Source organism: Eleutherodactylus coqui, chromosome 9, assembly GCF_035609145.1.
Source record: "Eleutherodactylus coqui strain aEleCoq1 chromosome 9, aEleCoq1.hap1, whole genome shotgun sequence".
NCBI lineage: Eukaryota > Metazoa > Chordata > Amphibia > Anura > Eleutherodactylidae > Eleutherodactylus > Eleutherodactylus coqui.
The window spans coordinates 46,316,602-46,334,442 of record NC_089845.1 but is presented as its reverse complement, the minus strand read 5'-3'; positions in this window follow the sequence as shown (position 1 = coordinate 46,334,442).

Genomic DNA, 17,841 nt, shown 5'->3' with positions numbered 1-17,841 from the left:
CTCCCAAGCGCAGATGTGAAACCACCCTAAATCTGCAGACAGTAGTGAAAATAAGTAGGACCCTAATATTTATTAACCCATAACTATCCAAATGTTTCATTTCATTCATGAGTATAGTATATAAACTAGAATTCAAACTATTACAAAATAATTCCGAGACCATTTCTTTGTACCAAACACTCTGCATAACCTCTTATTAAACGTTTTGCTCTCATTGTTGAAACACTTAATTACTGTATATTATATTATAAAAAAAAGTTACATTTTATAGTAATGTTTTAAAGAAATGTCTAAACAAAAGTTTAAAATGAAATTAAAAGAAGAGTTTATTTTAACTTTCCAACACAGGTGCACCAATCTGACAAGCAATAAGCACAGCCCAATTCCCTACACCCCCCTAGACCTTCTCATTATATGTTCTTCCCCCCTACCTTTGTTTCCCCCCCAAATATTACCTTGATTTCTAATCTATTCATTTTGATTCCGTTTTACTATATCAGGGGTTAATTGCTTAAAGAAACAGTACCTTGAGGGTGCATTCCCACGAACGTATATCGGCTCGGTTTTCACGCTGAGCCGATATACGTCGGCTCTCTCTGCAGGGGGGGGGGGAGCCTGGAAGAGCCCAGGAGCAGGAACTGAGCTCCCGCCCGCTCTCTGCCTCCTCTCCTCCCCTCTGCACTATTTGCAATGAAAGGAGGTGGGACGGGGGCGGGGCTAAGTTCCGCAAATTAGCCCCGCCCCTGTCCCACCTCTCCTCATTACAAATAGTGCAGAGGGGTGGAGAGGAGGCAGAGAGGGGGCGGGAGCTCAGTTCCTGCTCCTGGCTCTTCCAGGCTCCCCCCCCCTGCAGCGAGAGCTGACGTATATCGGCTCGGCATGAAAACCGAGCCGATATACATTCGTGGGAATGCACCCTGAACCTTACTTTATTTTCCCTTTCATAAGAATCAATATCGATGATGTACGTTTGGGGCATTTTACTCAACTACGTAACCCCCTTACTAGATACATGAATGTAGTGTTGAAAGTCACGATGAATATGTATTGAACTTTTCAAAATGAATATAGAAATATAACTCAATTTACTAAAATGTCAAACTTTTTTGTAAAAAAAAAAAAAGAAAAAGGAAATCTAGTACAGGTTAATTAAATCATGATAAAGAAATAAAAACGGTTGACCGATCTAAAAGACATACAGTAGACATTGTCATCCAATCACAGTCCAATATGGGTGACACATTGTCATCATGTCACTGGCTTGTCCTCAGCATTTAGGGCCATGCTTTACTGCATTAGGCTTTGTACATGATGTTATTTGTCTCAGGGCAATGTGTCGATGAACTGTGGGAGCGATGGATCAATCTGTCTATAACCGGTCTGTACTTGGAAACAACTAGGTCTTAAAGCAACCTGGGATTTAATTTATAACCGGGTGTCACCTGTTTGTCAGGGGCTTTGCCATAAATAGGCAATCATTAGCCGCTTGATCATTGTCCGAAATAATAGGGGTTGTAGTTGTAGCAGATAAGTGCGCACGCCAGCATTAATCCACATCCCGTCATCATTTTCTCTTTCCTTTGTGTTGAAAAATCGCGATCGCCCGTGGACTAGAAAGTTAAGTGCAATGTATAAATTTACAATAGCAACAAATGGACCAATTATTTGCATTAATGCACAGTGTATAGAACACAACTTATTCCCATTTATCTCCTTTCAGGTTTTTGCCTGGAAAAAAAAAGAACAAAATTTTGTTTAAGATGTTTCACATGATGAATTATTAAAACTCCCAGACTGTAAGAGAATCTATGAGAGGTGTAGTATTTTATATTTCTCTTCCATTGTAAAAAATGATCCCCTCCATCGCTGTAAGGAAAGACGGCTAATGAAAAATAGCCCGGAATTATTGTGAAACAATTGTCTGTAGTGTAATCAAGTCTGTTTTATGCCCTGCAACTACTTCAGGATATAATGATACATGTGTCATTAGGCAGCTGCTACGGATGCCGCAGGAATCTAGAAGCATCGTGCACCTATTCTTTCTCTCTCTTGCTTTTCTCTCTTAAACGTAAATGATCTGCTTCTAAGTGTATTTTGCACAGATTATATTACATTTTCAACCATGTAACTTACCAAGCAGAGTTAAAATCCATGCAGAAGTTTAACTATGTATGTATTTAATAATATAGAAGTTGGGCTCCCTATTCAGAAGAAAGCGGCTTCTTAGGTATTGCGGTCTATTTCTTACAGTCCTCATTATACAATGGTTCGTCCAGTTACAGCATTCAGTTATATCGGGATGGCCGTTGATAGTGATGAGACTAGGACTATAAAAATCTAATATTTGGTTTTGAAGCCTGCGAAATCTTATCTAAAATTAGAAAAAAATAAGAGTAAAGAAAATGAAGCAGACAACTAATACAAGTAAAGCAAGTCCTTACAGATAAAGTCAGAAGGAGCTGCTGGAAATCACTTTCTATGTAGCTTTTTTAGGGTCCCCAACCTTTTTTGCACCAGGGACAGGCAATTTTTCCATGGCTCAGCAGGGCAGGGTGAGGTAGGGGCGGGGCTTTGGTCATTTGGGGGAGGGGTTTCAGTGGCTTCAGTAGTAATGCTATTACTACTGGGGCCAATATAGGGGACACTATTACTAATAGTATCCCCTATATCAGCCCCAGTAGTAATAGCATTCCCCGGAGACCCATATACTTACCCCTTTCTCCTCGTGCAAGCGCTGCTACTCCTCTGCTTGGCACTGCTAGCGGCACTGATCCCGGTGCACACTGTGATGTCAGTGTGCTGCCGGATGCCTCCTCCCTCTGCTCTGGCGGAACTAAGTAGAAGACATCAGGGGAGGAGGATCCCAGCTGCACACTGACGCTAGTAGTGCTGTTTAGTGAATATCGGTAGAGGAGCCACGGTCCCTGCCGGTATTCACTACTAACGTGGTGGGCGGTTGACAGCAGCACTGCAGACCTGCAAAAAAAAAAAAAGAACGGCTCCATCCTGGTCCGCAGACCGGTGGTTGGGGACCCCTGCTGTACAGTGTACCAAAAAAATTTATTGGAGTTCCCCTCACCTGGTTTTCAAAACAGCAGCTCAACCCGGCCCAGGTAAAGAATAGTATAGAACATGTAGTATTGCACTGTACTGTAGAGAGGCACGACTAGACAATCAGTGCATGCACTTCACTAGTATAGGGGTTTTAGCAGTAAAATGTCCATGCTGTAGGGCATAGATCAGTAATTTGTGTGACCAGGGCCTGGCTGGCTGATTTTAGTCTGGGGTGCAAGTACACAACACGAGCTCATGAGCAGCGGCCCACTGTAAGGGGGAAAGCACATGAGGAGGCTGGTTACGTGCAGTCTAAGCATGCCCACGTGCAGTGGCCAGTGTTTGCACAGATTATAGCCAAAATTGTGCAACCATTGACTGCAGCATGTAGGCATGATCTGGTCGAGTGCGGCAACCACACAGTATGTTTTCACCTTTAACCAGTTTATCTCTTTAAAATGAATACAGCACTAGAACCAAGCTCAAAACATAAATATGACCCCAAAACCAAGCGCAGTACATAAATACAGCACCAGAATCAATCTCATAATCATTATATAAATGCAGATTCAGAACCAAGCTCCCTTCATAAATACAGAACCAGTTACATTTTTAATTATATACTGTTTGCTCTGCAAAATATACATGCATAAAAAATGGGACACACTGGGAGTGAACTCTCAGGATTGGTGGGGGTCCCACCGATCCCCAACGATCCTGAGATTTAACTCACAGTGTGTCCTAAAGTTCTGACGTAGGAAAAAAGGTACATGATCAGCAAGTAATCTCCTATGCTGTGGATAGAGAATAACTTGCTGTGATGGAAATACCCCTTTAAGGGGGCAGTCTCCCAATGGCTGATTAAATGGATTATTTTAAGGAGGAACATATCTTGGTTTTTAAGATGTTGTATGAAACTTTAGGCATGTTTTCTATTGATGAGCTATCCACAGGATAGGTAATTAATAGGTGATTGTGAGGGGTCTGCCCCTCGGGATCCACACCAATCAGCTAAATTCTGGCATTGCTGTCAGTATGGATAGTGCAGAAAGCAGATCAGGCTGCCCATACTGCAGCGGGAAGGTTGGAAGTGTAGGCCCAGCTCCTGTTGAAATGAATGGGAGCTGCGCCTACACTACCAAGTTGGCCCAATGCAGTATGGGGAGGGCAATTCACTTTCTGAACTTTCCAAACTGATAGCAGTACCAGGAATCAGCGATAGGCTGGGGTCCCCATCAGGGGTGTAGCTATAGGAGCTGCAGGGGTAGCAGTCGCTACAGGGCCCGGGAGCCTTGGGGGGGGGGGGCAAAAGCCCCTTTATCACGTAAGAAGACACCAGTATTATAAATAGCACTTGGCAGATAAGGGGCTCTGTTGCAGATTTTGCATCAGGGCCCAAGAGCTTCAAGTTATGAGTCTGGGACTCCTGATAAGACATCAATAGTATTTTCCTGGAAAACCCCTTTAAGGAATATCATGGCCAGGAAGGGTGATGCCCCAGCATTTTTTATTGCATTAAGCCCTTCTATTTTATATTCCAGGTCACACTTACAATGCTACCTGATTTGTCTACACACTGTCCACCCTCTCTCCTACTTCTACTCTCAGGTGTTTGTTGGCCACTTGCAGTGGAAACTGAGAAAGTTGCATGAGTAGCAAAAGCAGGGTAAACATAGTCCCAGAAGCTAGATGCTAAAGGCGCCGGGCCAGCGGGAAGGGGTGGCAAAGGTGCAACTTCCAGACAGAATATCTGACAGCCTGGCCCAAGACAATTGCCGGGGAACCGATCCAGGGGGCAGATGCCCCCCTACCTCCCGATACAGCTTACCCTTGGCTATGACATCGTACGTTGAATACAGCTTCAAAAATCATCCAGGAAAGATATTTATATGTTGAACATATTTTAACCTGTGGCCTTTGTAACTTGAGAGACCGCTCTATTATATTCAGCCTGCAATAGGCTTAAAATTACTAAAAGGTATATCTGAAGCAAGTGCTCTATGTATGGGCGCAACAAGTGTGTATTCTACAATTCTATCCACAAATGAAAATGAACAATTCTATTGAAAGTGATGATCTAAATAGGCATTACTCCTTAGTTAGGTCACAAGAAGTGAATTGAATAAATGTTACTGCATTTGGAAGCAATTTGAGGCAAGGTCCATTCTGTACATTAACTGTGTGGTCAAGCCTAAATGGATGACTAACTTTGGAAATGTTACACTGTTAAATGGGGCATTTTGTGATTTAAAAAACGTATGGTATCGTGTTATCCAGTAGAGCAAAATGTGATTGTTCTCAGTAAGAGAAACATTTTGGGGCATACTGTATGTGTTCACGTATTTTGAAGCCTCCGTCTGCAGTTCCATCAGCTTTGAGGGCAAGTATAGTATACAGTAATTCCTGTTGCCAAGTCAATGGAAACCATCAAACTACATTATGCAGTAGTCCATCAAGTACTGTTGGGATCCTTTGTATTACGAATGCAGCATAGCACCATGGATTAAGAACTGAATCCACAACACAGTTATGGATATAGCCGAACAATAGTCTTTTAGAGCAGGCTACAGAATAATCTATCTATCATACAAATATCAAACAACTTTCTTTCTAAAAGTTCATTTTTATTCAAAAAATTCTTTAAAAACACTACAAAGCCTAAATAACATAAAAATCATGTGTTATGCATCATGACACCAATGTCATTCAATATAATTGAATTATGACAAGCAGAGATGGTACTGGAGCTTCAGAAGCAGCCACTCACCGCACCCGTCCACATGCCCAGAAGCAGTGAGAGAGGCAAGACTGAGAATGCATGACCACCTTGGAACATTTACTAAGGTGGACATGGAAAGGTTATTGTTATGTCTTACTGATGTAAGAGTGTAGCTGTGCCGGTCACTGGAGAGTAGTCAGGATAGCCAGGAGTTATCGGCAAGTCAGGTAAACAGTACAAGGGGATAATGTGGAAGCGTAGTCAAATGGAAGCCAGAGGTCAGCAGCAGTAGGTATCGGTACAATTAAAAAGGAGCAGGAGGAAGAGGAATGGGATCAAGGACTGGTAGAGAAAAATCATCACATGCTGGATCTGAGGCATGATCAGGTTTTTATAGTTAGCCTAATTAGTACAAGGAGACAGAAAATTAACTTAACAGAAGTAAGGAAGCATAGAACAAGGCTGGGTTTCAACAAGGAACTGTCCAAATCCTGGATGGCCCAGGGAAGAGAGCTGCCAACTGAAGGTCCCCGGTTTGATCCCAGACAGCTATTCAATAGCAGCGAAGCGAACGCTATTCTAACACTAGTCCAACTAAAATACATCATTGACAAGAATATATTACAAAATGTTTGCCTCCTTCCAATTATTGTTATCACTGAGCAGAGAAAAAAAATACTTACCATATAAGTTTTATTGAATCTGCATTAAAACTGAAATATGTAAACTCTGTGTCTTTAATTCAATATAACATGAAAAAATGGTTAAAATATTTGGTATGAGGTGCAACCTATAAACATATCTAATTACATGAGATGGGTATTTGCCAAGTGTGTCTGTTTATTTAAAAAAAATGTATATAAGTTTCGAGGTGAGCAGCCCTCTTCCTCAACACTTGCTGGGGACAATCATAAGCATCCAGACCTGTGTCCCCATATGATCCTACATGGTTCAATGTATTATCTCAACAGGGGTCAATCAACTCATCCATATCAAACACAAAGGGTTCACTAAAAACTAGTGTAAAGATGCAATCTTGGCATATACAAAATTAGCCAATACTGGCTGATTTCAAGAGACATATATATATATATATATTTATATATATATATATATATATATCTCTGAGCCAGCAGCAGGACTAGTGTTATTGTATATGTCAACGCTAGAGTATTAGCTCAGTTATTAGTGATCCCTGTGTGTTTGATTATGGATGAGTTGATGAATCCCTGATGAGGTATCACATCAAAAGGCATAGGCTTGTATGAGTTATGCATATTTGGACTGTAGTGCATTATCAGGCATACAGTACTTTTCTATAGCATTCAGTGTGGTATATATCACAAAAACAGTATATCAATAGCAAAAGAGTTACTTTAAATAACTAGTACAACAGCAAAACCGTAAATCCATAAAGTGAAAACATAATATTTAATAAATCAGCATAAGAAAGGGATGCATATAAAAAGGTCACCAAATATCAACCTATTCGACCCAATGGCCATCTTGATATATGCAGAGACTTGCAATGGCCAAGTAGCCAATTAGATAAGGATGTCCCAGCAAATAAAAATAACACACATTAATAGACAAAAGAGAAAAAAACCCTGGATGTTTAAGATATCATAATCCGCAGGACTTCATCTCTACTCACAGTTCAGATATACCTGTACTCCAGAGCAAAGGTCAGTTGGTGGGGATGGGAGACAAAGGTGTACATTCCCTATTAAAAACCTACTTGTCTCTGCCTACAGGTAGAGCACCCACTACGAAAGGGTCGGCCGACCCTCTCAATGACTCAACCTGCAATAGCCACCATAATGCCCTAGAATACAAAAGCTTTTACATCACTGTTACATTGATCCCGACATGTTTTACCATTAAATACACTCATTGTCAAACTAAACTTGGATTCATCTTATAAGGCTGTGGTGCAAAAACTCTACTTTGGCCCTCCCCATCCATATACTGGGTCATGTAACCCTTCAGTTGGGTCATGTGATCTCATGGTGACCCCCTAAGAATTACTTGCCTTTCTATTCTCTAAAAGGGTGATCAGACCTCAGTCACCAGGACTTCTTGTATGATAAAAGTACATGGACTGTACCACACATGCTGTTCTCATGGGGGACAGTAATACGGATCACGTTACTGCTCCTGCCACACAGGTATAATGAAGAAATTATATAACAGAATTAAAATAATATAAACACAAAACTAACCAGTGCATTGTGTTATCAGTCATTGTCTCGCTATAGTAATTGATTGTACAAAGCCTGTCGGAGTAAGGCTCATATGCTGATGCCGAGTGATCCGAATGTGCCCGCTGAGGATTCTCTATAGTACCATGTTGTATGTTTAAATGGCGTGACCAAATGAATAATCTCCTGTCTGCACAGATGTGCGACAATAAACTGGCGCCATTTAGAAAAGGATTTATCTGTGCATTTCTCCTTATGGCGTTCTGCGTCTAGCCTATCAATGGCCGTCAACGCTTTCAGCTGGGGAATGATCTCAGATATCGCGGGGCCACTGGCTGTATCCATTTTACTAACAGGCTGCACTTCACCGCCAATAGAGATCTATGTATAATAGCAGCTTCATCCGGTCTAGATGTCTCTAAATGTAGAAGGATTGCACAGTACAATATCAATATTTGCAGAAGATGCAAAACTATTCAAAGTAATTAACACAAGAGAGGACAGAATATGGGTGCAAATGGATCTGGAGAAGTTGGGGGCAGAAAAGTGTCAAATGAGGTTTAACACTGATAAATGTAAGGTTCTGCGCATGGACAGAAGAAATACGTGTCACCATTACACACTAAATGGGAAACCACTGGGGAACACTGACATGGAGAAGGACTTGGGGGTTTTAGTTAACTTTAATCTTAACATGAGAATCTAGTGTCAGGCAGCTGCTGCCAAGTCAAATAGGATCATGAGGGGCATCAAAAGTGTAGGGGCACATAATGAGAACATTGTTCTTCCTCTTTACAAGTCACTGGTCAGACCACACATGGAATATTGTGTGCAGTTTGGGGCACCGTTACTCAAGAAGGACATATCAGAGCTTGAGCGGGTACAAAGGCAGGCAACTAAAGTAATAAATAGAATGGGCGGACTACAATACACAGAGAGGTCATAAAAAGTGGGATTATTTAGTTTAGAAAATAAATGGCTGAGATCCACCCTAATAACTATGTATAAATATATCAGGGAACAATACAGAAATCTCTGCCATCATCTGTTTATACCAGGACTGGGATTGTAACAAGGGGGCGCCCTCTACATCTAGAGGAAAGAAGGTTTCATCACCAACACAGAAGGGGGTTCTTTACTGTAAGAGGAATGAGGATGTGGTGATGGCGAACTCGATAAAAGAGTTTAAAGGGGGCCTGGATGCCTTTCTTAAGCGTTACAATGTTACATGTTATAGTCACTAATTAATTCACAAGGGTTGTTGATCCAGAGATTATTCCGATGGCCTGATTAGAGTCGGAAAGAACTTTCCCCCCCTAATTGGTAAGAATAGGCTTCTACCTCATGCATTTTTTTTTCGCTTTACTCTGAATCAATATTGGGGGATGGGGGTGGGGGCTGAACGGGATGGGCATATGTTTTTTTTGGACTAACATACTATGTTACTATATAAATGAAAGGTAACACCTATGTATAGATAACATAGTATTCACCATTCACCATGGGTAATGGTTGCAGCTCACTTCCTCAGCCGCTCCTCACAATGACCTCTGCACAGCCCCAACTATGTCTACAACACACACCCATGGAAGTCAATAGGTCAGGTCCTATCTACCGCCCTAAAGGCCTATGAGTTCGGCTGTAAAGCATGTCTCTTAAATACAGCTAAGGCAAGATGCCAGCTCCCATAGCCATATACAGTGTTGCCAACCTGAAATTTTCTGTTTTTCTGTATAACTTATTCAAAAATCACAGAAAGACAACGTTTTTACAGACACATTTGAAAACTATAAAGAATGATAAAGATTATAAGCATTAGATGTTTGTAGCTCAGAAATTGATATGAACTCAATATCAGCATTTACTGTGAGCTGTAAAATGATGATAATTACACTCTTAATAACTGGCTGAGATACAACCAGCCTCAAAAAAAGCATGGATGCTTCTATTTTGATCTTAGACACTGGAAAAAGTGCCCTATTTCTATGGACTACCCAGGAGTTTGTGGACCATTGGCAACCCTGGTCATATATAGACAATGACATTTAAAAAATCTACAATTTGAAAATAAAAACAAATTAGAGAAATGAAATCTGCTTTAATATCCGGTTTTAGGGGTAGATTTATTGAGATACATAGGTCTTAACATAATGCTCATCGGTGCATGATGCGCTTAATATGTGGAAAGGTGCATGACTTTCCATACATTTGGTGCTTCTCTGGTCCTCCATGCTCTCTCACAGAAATCTATGCCAAATAGGAGCTGGTGTAGATTTCTAGTTCAATTTACCCGAGTTTCTAGCATACATTATACATAAATATGTCGGTCCTGACAGCCATGCCCTCTTCTGACCTGCCACACCCCCTTTTGGACAACGTGGTGCAGCTTGGCGTACCTTTCAAAAAGTTGCTAAATTTTAGCGTAAGTTGGCCTTGCATCAAATTTTCCAACTTTTTAATGATAAGAAAAAGATGATAAATTTCCCCCTTAATGTGTAAGAAATGTAAGTGACACATTCCCTATTAAGCCAAAGAGTAGTGAAATAAATAATATTATTTACATTATTTAATTAGGCAGTAAGAGAACAGTCAGTTACTAAAGGTGATGTTTTAAAAGCAGAAAAAGTATAACTAAGGATGTGAGCAACTTGTCAAAAACAGATTACATATTAGAAAAAGGATTTTGACAGTGATCAATGAGTGGAACAGGTTCCCACGGGAGGTGCTGAGTTCTCCTTCAATTGAAGTCTTCAAACAGAGGCTGGACAGACATCTGCCTGTGATGATTTAGTGAATCCTGCACTGAGCAGGGGGTTGGACTCGATGACCCTGGAGGTCCCTTCCAACTCTACCATTCTATGAAAATGACAGATCTTGAGAGGTATTCCTGGGATGTAGTGGTTGGTAATTAAAAATCACAAAAAAAGGACTATGGATGAAAATGTACAAGGGCAAGTACAAGCATTCAAAACTGTCCCTCACCTTCTATGTGTTACAAAATATTGATACTCCATTCTCCCCAACATGCCAAGGCACAGTTCTTCATTGGTACAGGTGGGAAAGTATTCTCTGAAGAGTTCAGGTTTGATTCTGAATGCAATTATTGGCTTCCACGACACAACCACAAAATGCAGTCTACGAGGCAAAGCCAGTAATGGGTGGGTTTAATTTGGCAGTGGACCTCCTGGGTTGTCTTTCAGGTATCCCACGCTGCCTGCCTCTGAGGAGCTGCTACCAGGCACCTAACCAGCTTGCATAGCTGGTTGCTTCTGCAAAAATAATTATAAATGTGATGAATGACAGGAGAGCACAGTGAGCTGAAACAGCTTTTTTATGTGGCAATGGAAACTACAGCTCATCCTGCAAAAAAATGAAACCCCAAAATGGAATAGCAGAATTGCTGTTTTTTCCATCACTCTTCCAAAGCAAAAGATTAAAAAATGTTATCCAGTAAATGTCATGCATTCTAAAAATGGAGCCAATCTAATGTGTCCAGCAACAAGCAGCCCTCATACGGCTGTGTCGATGGAAAAATTAAAAAAGTTATTTCTCTGAGAACACAGAGATGAAAAATAAAAAAAAAATTGCTTTGGCCCAAAATTGCTTTTTCATTCAGGGGTTAAACTGTTATGTTATTTTCTTATTTTCTAACCATTTTCACCTTATATACACTGTTTATATTTAAAGGGTCTTCCAGCTATGAGTAGCAGAGACTCCTTGCATTGAATAATTGCCTAGGAACCAAAAAATCAGCAGTTCTGGCAGTGCTTCATGGCATTGCTCTTACACATGCGGGAGATGTTGCAGTCTTCGTAGTTGGATCTAGCCCTTTATATTGTATCAGTGCAGATGAATAAGGCATAATAAAAGCCTAAATGTTAATGCGGTCCAGTCTCTTGGCATTGCAATTAAAGATTTGCTTACTTCCACTGGATTGGCTGAGTTCATGGCATAAAAAGGATCACCCTATACAGATTGGTATATTGTTCCAGAGCTCATGCTGGTTCCCAGATGGTAGACAAAATTCTCAATTTGCAAGCTGAAGTGTTTTGATATACAGTATTTGGCAGCATTCATTTTCATGAATAGCTCAGAAGAGTATATAATTGAGCTTGTGGAAATATATTGCTAGCAGTATTTCATATTCCATACTAGTTTAGCACTGCTGAAATTGTTCCATCCTCAGTAGTCAGTGCTGGCACATATAGAAAAACCACTTAATCTCTTTGTATTCATAGTATGATTTAGCATGATCATCCCGCAGAATACTTCTTGCACTTTAACAACTATTACCAGATACAAATCATTCTTTGGTGATTTACAGATCTATCCTCTTCAAGAGCAGACTGATGTGAATTAATATATTTTCTACACTGCAAGGTTGAAAATATCAGAACCCTGCTATATAAATACAGGATACTACATTATGCAGTCTCCTAACAGTAATTTCCAGCTGCTATAGATCCACACATCTTCCTTTAGACCAGTCCTCAAATTGTAAGGCAATGCTACAATAACTGGTTCTGTACCCCCCAGTTGTTTGAAAGGCACAGCTGGAGAGGTAGTTTTGATAGAAGTAATTATATTCATCTTCCTGATTGCAAGATATGGCTTTGAGACATTGAGGATAACTGTAGCGATCAGACACTGGTTCGGAGCCTTGTGTTGCAACCTGAGCGGACAGATGGTGTGGTCAGTAAAGCCAGTGGTCAGTAATGGTAGGTATCTGTTGCAGTTCAAAGGAACAGGCATGTTGCGTAGTCAGAGGAATACCAGGGGTCGGTAACAGTAAGTACCTGTTGCAGTAAAAAGGAGCAGGCAGGTTGCGTAGTCAGAGGAATACCAGGGGTCGGTAATGGTAGGTATCAGTTCGGTTGCAGGGGAGAAGGCAGGTAGTGGCGTTTGACTATGGCTGCGAGGCACAATAATCTTGCAATGGTGCAGTGGTAGGGCTTATATAGGAAGTCTAATCAGGAGCAGGGCAAAGTCAAGACAGGGAACTGGATCAGGGATACGGGAACCACACTAAGGTCCAGCAAGGGAGCTGTCCAGAAGGCTAGATAGCTCAGCTTGGGGCACAGGAGCTTCTGGGTTTGAGCCCAGAAAACAGCAAACAGAAGAAAATTTGACTCTTTTGAGCTGCAGTGTTGGAGAAAACTTCTACAAATCCAAAGCTGTCTTGGTAGGTTACCAGAGGTGACCCGGGAAGGCAGGATCACGAGACAGAGACTGACTTACTTTGGACACGTGATCAGGGCTGGAAAAAGACATACTACAAAATGGTACAAACCATGGTTGTAGTAGTCGTGCGGAACCAATGAGTAGTCCCAGGCATTTCCATGTTTTAGCTGATGGGGTCCCTAGAAAAACATTGAGAATCACTGCTTTAGTCCATTTGGCAGTTAGCAATGTTATTAACCTGCTCGCTATAATAACTATAGTTGTAATGATTTACAGTTCATTGTGGGTTAACTGATCATAAAAAGCTGAATATGAGAAAGATGGAATATAAGTTATTTCATAATAATTAACTGTTGACTGATTTATAAAAATCATCAAGTTAATTGCATTATTTGTAAAATTCTCTTCCAACTCAAAATCTTCCAGTCTTCTTCATCTAAAAGGGTTGTCCCACAAACTTTTTTGAACTTACACTTACTTAAAAAACTATTTCTATCCTGATATTCCAAGACTAATGTTAGAATAGTGTCACCTTCTGTTACTATGGAAGTGTCTTTCTGTATCTAGTCCACCTTAGGGGCTACATGGAGACTTTTTGAAGTGCAACTTTCCAATTTGACCTATTGAGTGACTGCTTCAAATACCGTACAGGAGTGCATCTAGTTACATACAAATCATGGCATTCCCCTGAACTACAGCAGTCACTTGAAAATTAAAATTGTAAAGTCACACTACAAAATGACCCCATATATCCCCAGCATAAACATTCCAGGGTGGTCACACCTACTCAGTCTTGCTTCTTGACTATAAACCTTTCTCCTTCTCTTATTACCTGTTCAGCCTCTGTTCTGACAAGCAGAGAAGATGCAGCAACTTCAGAAGCAGCTGCTCACTACAACCAAGATCCCTCTACATACCCAGTGGAACAGAGAAAGAAGCATGACTGAGCATGTGTGACCCCCTTGGAACTTTTACTGAGGTGGACACAGAAAGGCTAATGAATATTAACAGCAGGTGGCACTGTTCTAACTTGAATTCTGGAATATCTAGGGATAGAAACATTTTAAATAAGTGCAAATACAAAAAATGTTGGCATCAAGTTGGTTTGATTGATAGCTAGATAGCTCCACAACAAACTCAAACCATATTTTTGAGGACTTTCCATTATGGAACTCACTTTTTCAGTGGAAATAAGGGTCCTAGCCCATACCCTGACACAGCATCATACCATTATCTCTCCTTTACCAATTTTTACAGTAGGCACTTTGCATTCTGGTAGGTATAGTTCTCTGAGTATTCTCCAAACCCAGATATGCCTTTCAGATATGTTTTCATGTATTTCCCATGCTCTGGAGTCCAGTGGTGGTGTGCTTTGCACTACTCCAGCCGATTATTAGTTTTGTGCATGGAGATCTTTGTCTTGTCAGCAGTCGGTTGACAATGAAAAAACATTTCATGAAGCTATTGAAGCACAATTCTTGTATTAATGTCACTTTCAGAGTAATGCAGCAGAAGTTTGGCAACTTTTCTGCACCTTGTGCACTCGGCAGCCCTGCTCTATGAGTTTGCATATCTACCTTTTCACAGGTTACCTGATGTTAATCTTAAGGGCTTACATTTCTGTATAATAGCATTATAGTTAACTGAACCAGATCTAGGAGATCAGAGATTTCACAAACTGAATTGTGACAAATCGGGGATCCTCTTACAATTGCATGTTTAGAGTTACTGAGCTCTTCGTTATGACCATACTACTACCAATGACTGTCTATGAAGATTGTATGGCCATATGCTTGATTTTATGCTCCTGTTTGCAAGATGTGTGGCTAAACCAATAATTAGGTAGCCCATTTTGGCCATGGAGTGTAGTTCTAGGGCCCAATTCACATCACATTTTTGCATCCTGTTGAAAGGTAAATTCTTCTAAAAATGATAAAAATGGTACCTTTGATAAAAGATGTTCATTGACTTTCATTTTAGGAAAAAGCAAGATACATCTAGCAAGTTTTTTAAACAGGATAGAAAAAAGAACCTACATCATTTTGCCCTGTTGCATCCAGTTTTAACCCCTTCAAGGGGTATTCAGGTCTATTTTAACTGGATAGATTATCAGTAGTCGATGGACAGGGGACCGTGTCTCGGGATGCCCTCCCATAAACTGATTGTCTAACCCCTGCACTCTACAGTAAGCTGCATGTCAGCATCAATGGTCAAAGGAAGCAAGGGGAGGGCTAGCTTCACTTCCATTGCTGCCCCTATACTTCCTGCTCAGAATAGGATGGGAGGTCTTGACCATGAGATGAGCAGGAAGCAGCACGGCATTGACTTTAATGGGAGTGAAGCTGACAATCTCCCTGCTTCCTCTGACCATTAATGACGACATCCAAGCCACTGCAGAGTACAGTGAGCTGGTTGACTAATGGACAGAAGTCTTGAGCAGCAGACCCCCATCCATCAACTATGGATGGATAGGTAATCAGTTAAAATAGATTGGAATACTCCTTTAAGGACTAGACATTTTCGAGAAAGAGAAAAACTATTCGCTATTACTTTCCACAATGTATGGCTGGTCTTCCATTGCAGAAATCCGCATGTGGAATCCGAACCATTCGTGTGAGCCAGGCCTGACAAAGTATTGGTTGGAAGAGAGAGTGGAGCATAGTAGTAACAAAAGTAGAAGACAACAACAAAGACTGAGTAGCCACAGATCTGGGTTAAAGGCCATATGTTCGAAGTCAATAATAAGACACAGACTATAAACAAGCCAAAAAATATAAACTACACTACATACTGTAGCGTTACAATACCAAGTCAGGATTTAAAACTCCTGATTTCCAGTGCAAATTCTGTAATAAGTCTCCACCTACCATTTGCTATTTCTAATTTTGGTGTCATACATAGCAGAGGACCTTTGGGTTCATGCACCAGGTTCTGGATACAATTGTCACCTCTGAGGCCCCTATGCAGTAACTAGATTTTACACAGTAGATAAAACCGACAATTATTCGATAGTTCGGTAATGTGTACCTGGATGCTTAGGTTTGCAACAACCTTAGGTGCTGTACAATATAAAATTAAGGCCTGGGCTACATCGCAATGTGAAGTTGAACATGAATTATGGTAACATTTTAGTTGTGATCCATCGGTGTAGCCCTAGACTAATCATCTGGAACTGAATAAAGTATAAAATGTAAAAATGTTGTTTTATGTTGCTTTAGGTTTTTTGATGATACATTAATGTACTGTAAATACAATCATGTATACCACTGTATATACACTATACCACATGTGTCAAAGTCAAGGCCCGTGGGCCAAATCCGGCCCACCACATCGTTTTATAGGTCTCACTATGTCCACTTTCCTTTAGAGGATGCAGCCAGCGCTTGGCAGAGGGGGCAGCACCAACATAGGGATTCTCAGTTCAAGTGCACCCCCCCCCCCCACCCCCACCTCGCCATTCAACAACTCATAGGTGGTGACACAACTCTGACAGCCGTACCCAGCACCCTAGCCACCCTCCATGGCAGGAAGCTCAGTGCTAAGGAGGTGAAAAGGGAGAAACACCATCATAGTGCGTAGAGTCCATAGCCATGTTAAGGAGTAGCTGCATTCACAAAGGCATATGAAGTTTCAGTCCATGAAGTACACAATGTATTCGCTATCTATTTGGACCTTCTTGCATTTTTTTTGTGCATGTAATCACTATACCATAGATTTCTCCTTACTTCATGAGTAAATATGTATGAATCATGTGTATTCACTGCATATGTACATTATCCCATTGACTTGAATGAGCAATTTTGGTCCATAATACTTACCAAATAGGACATGCTGAAACACATATCTGATTACCCCTATGCAAATGAATGGGGTTTAAGATGTTTGTACAATGTGTGAAAAATTATACACGCATAATGCGTAGCGCATACATGCCAATGCGAGTTGGCCCTTTGGTAAAAATGAGTTTGACACCCCTGGACCATACTATATAGTGTAACCATCACCATCATCCATACTACATTTCATTTATACACATCAAAGGTAAAAACTATAGTTGTAATCAGAAAGAGCAGCTGTAAAAGTCTCCTGTGACTCTCTGAGCAATTATATGAAACTTGGCCTGTTCTCCCAGACACCTTGGCTGTTCTAATAACAAGTAATCCACATTAAGAAATAGCTAGCCTTTTCCAAAAGTACTTTTACTCAATCAATGACCTTGTTGCCATGGCAGACTAACACGATGTGCCACTGATGATGGCTTGATTTCCTTTCACATCTGAAGTGGAAAAGGAGAAGACAGACTAAATGAAATCCCATCCATCTTAATGAAACACAATTATATTCTCCTTATTAATCATTTAAAAATCAATACATCTCTTCTTGGTGCACCTCGCCCGTATTTGTCATCTGGTGCCAGCTTTCAATACGTCTTGTCTTGCAGTGATTTTTATACGTCCAGTCACTTGTGTCCCTGGATAAATAACTATATTTACTTCACATCAAAGAGCACAAAGATCATTTATGCTTTTTACACAAATATCTTTATTAACTTCTTTTTTTAATATCAAATAAGTAATCCCACGTGGTTACAGTATGTTGTATATTAAAATAACTGCAGAAAACACAAATGTCATGAAGAGATGATAGATTGATAGATAGATAGATAGATAGATAGATAGATATTAC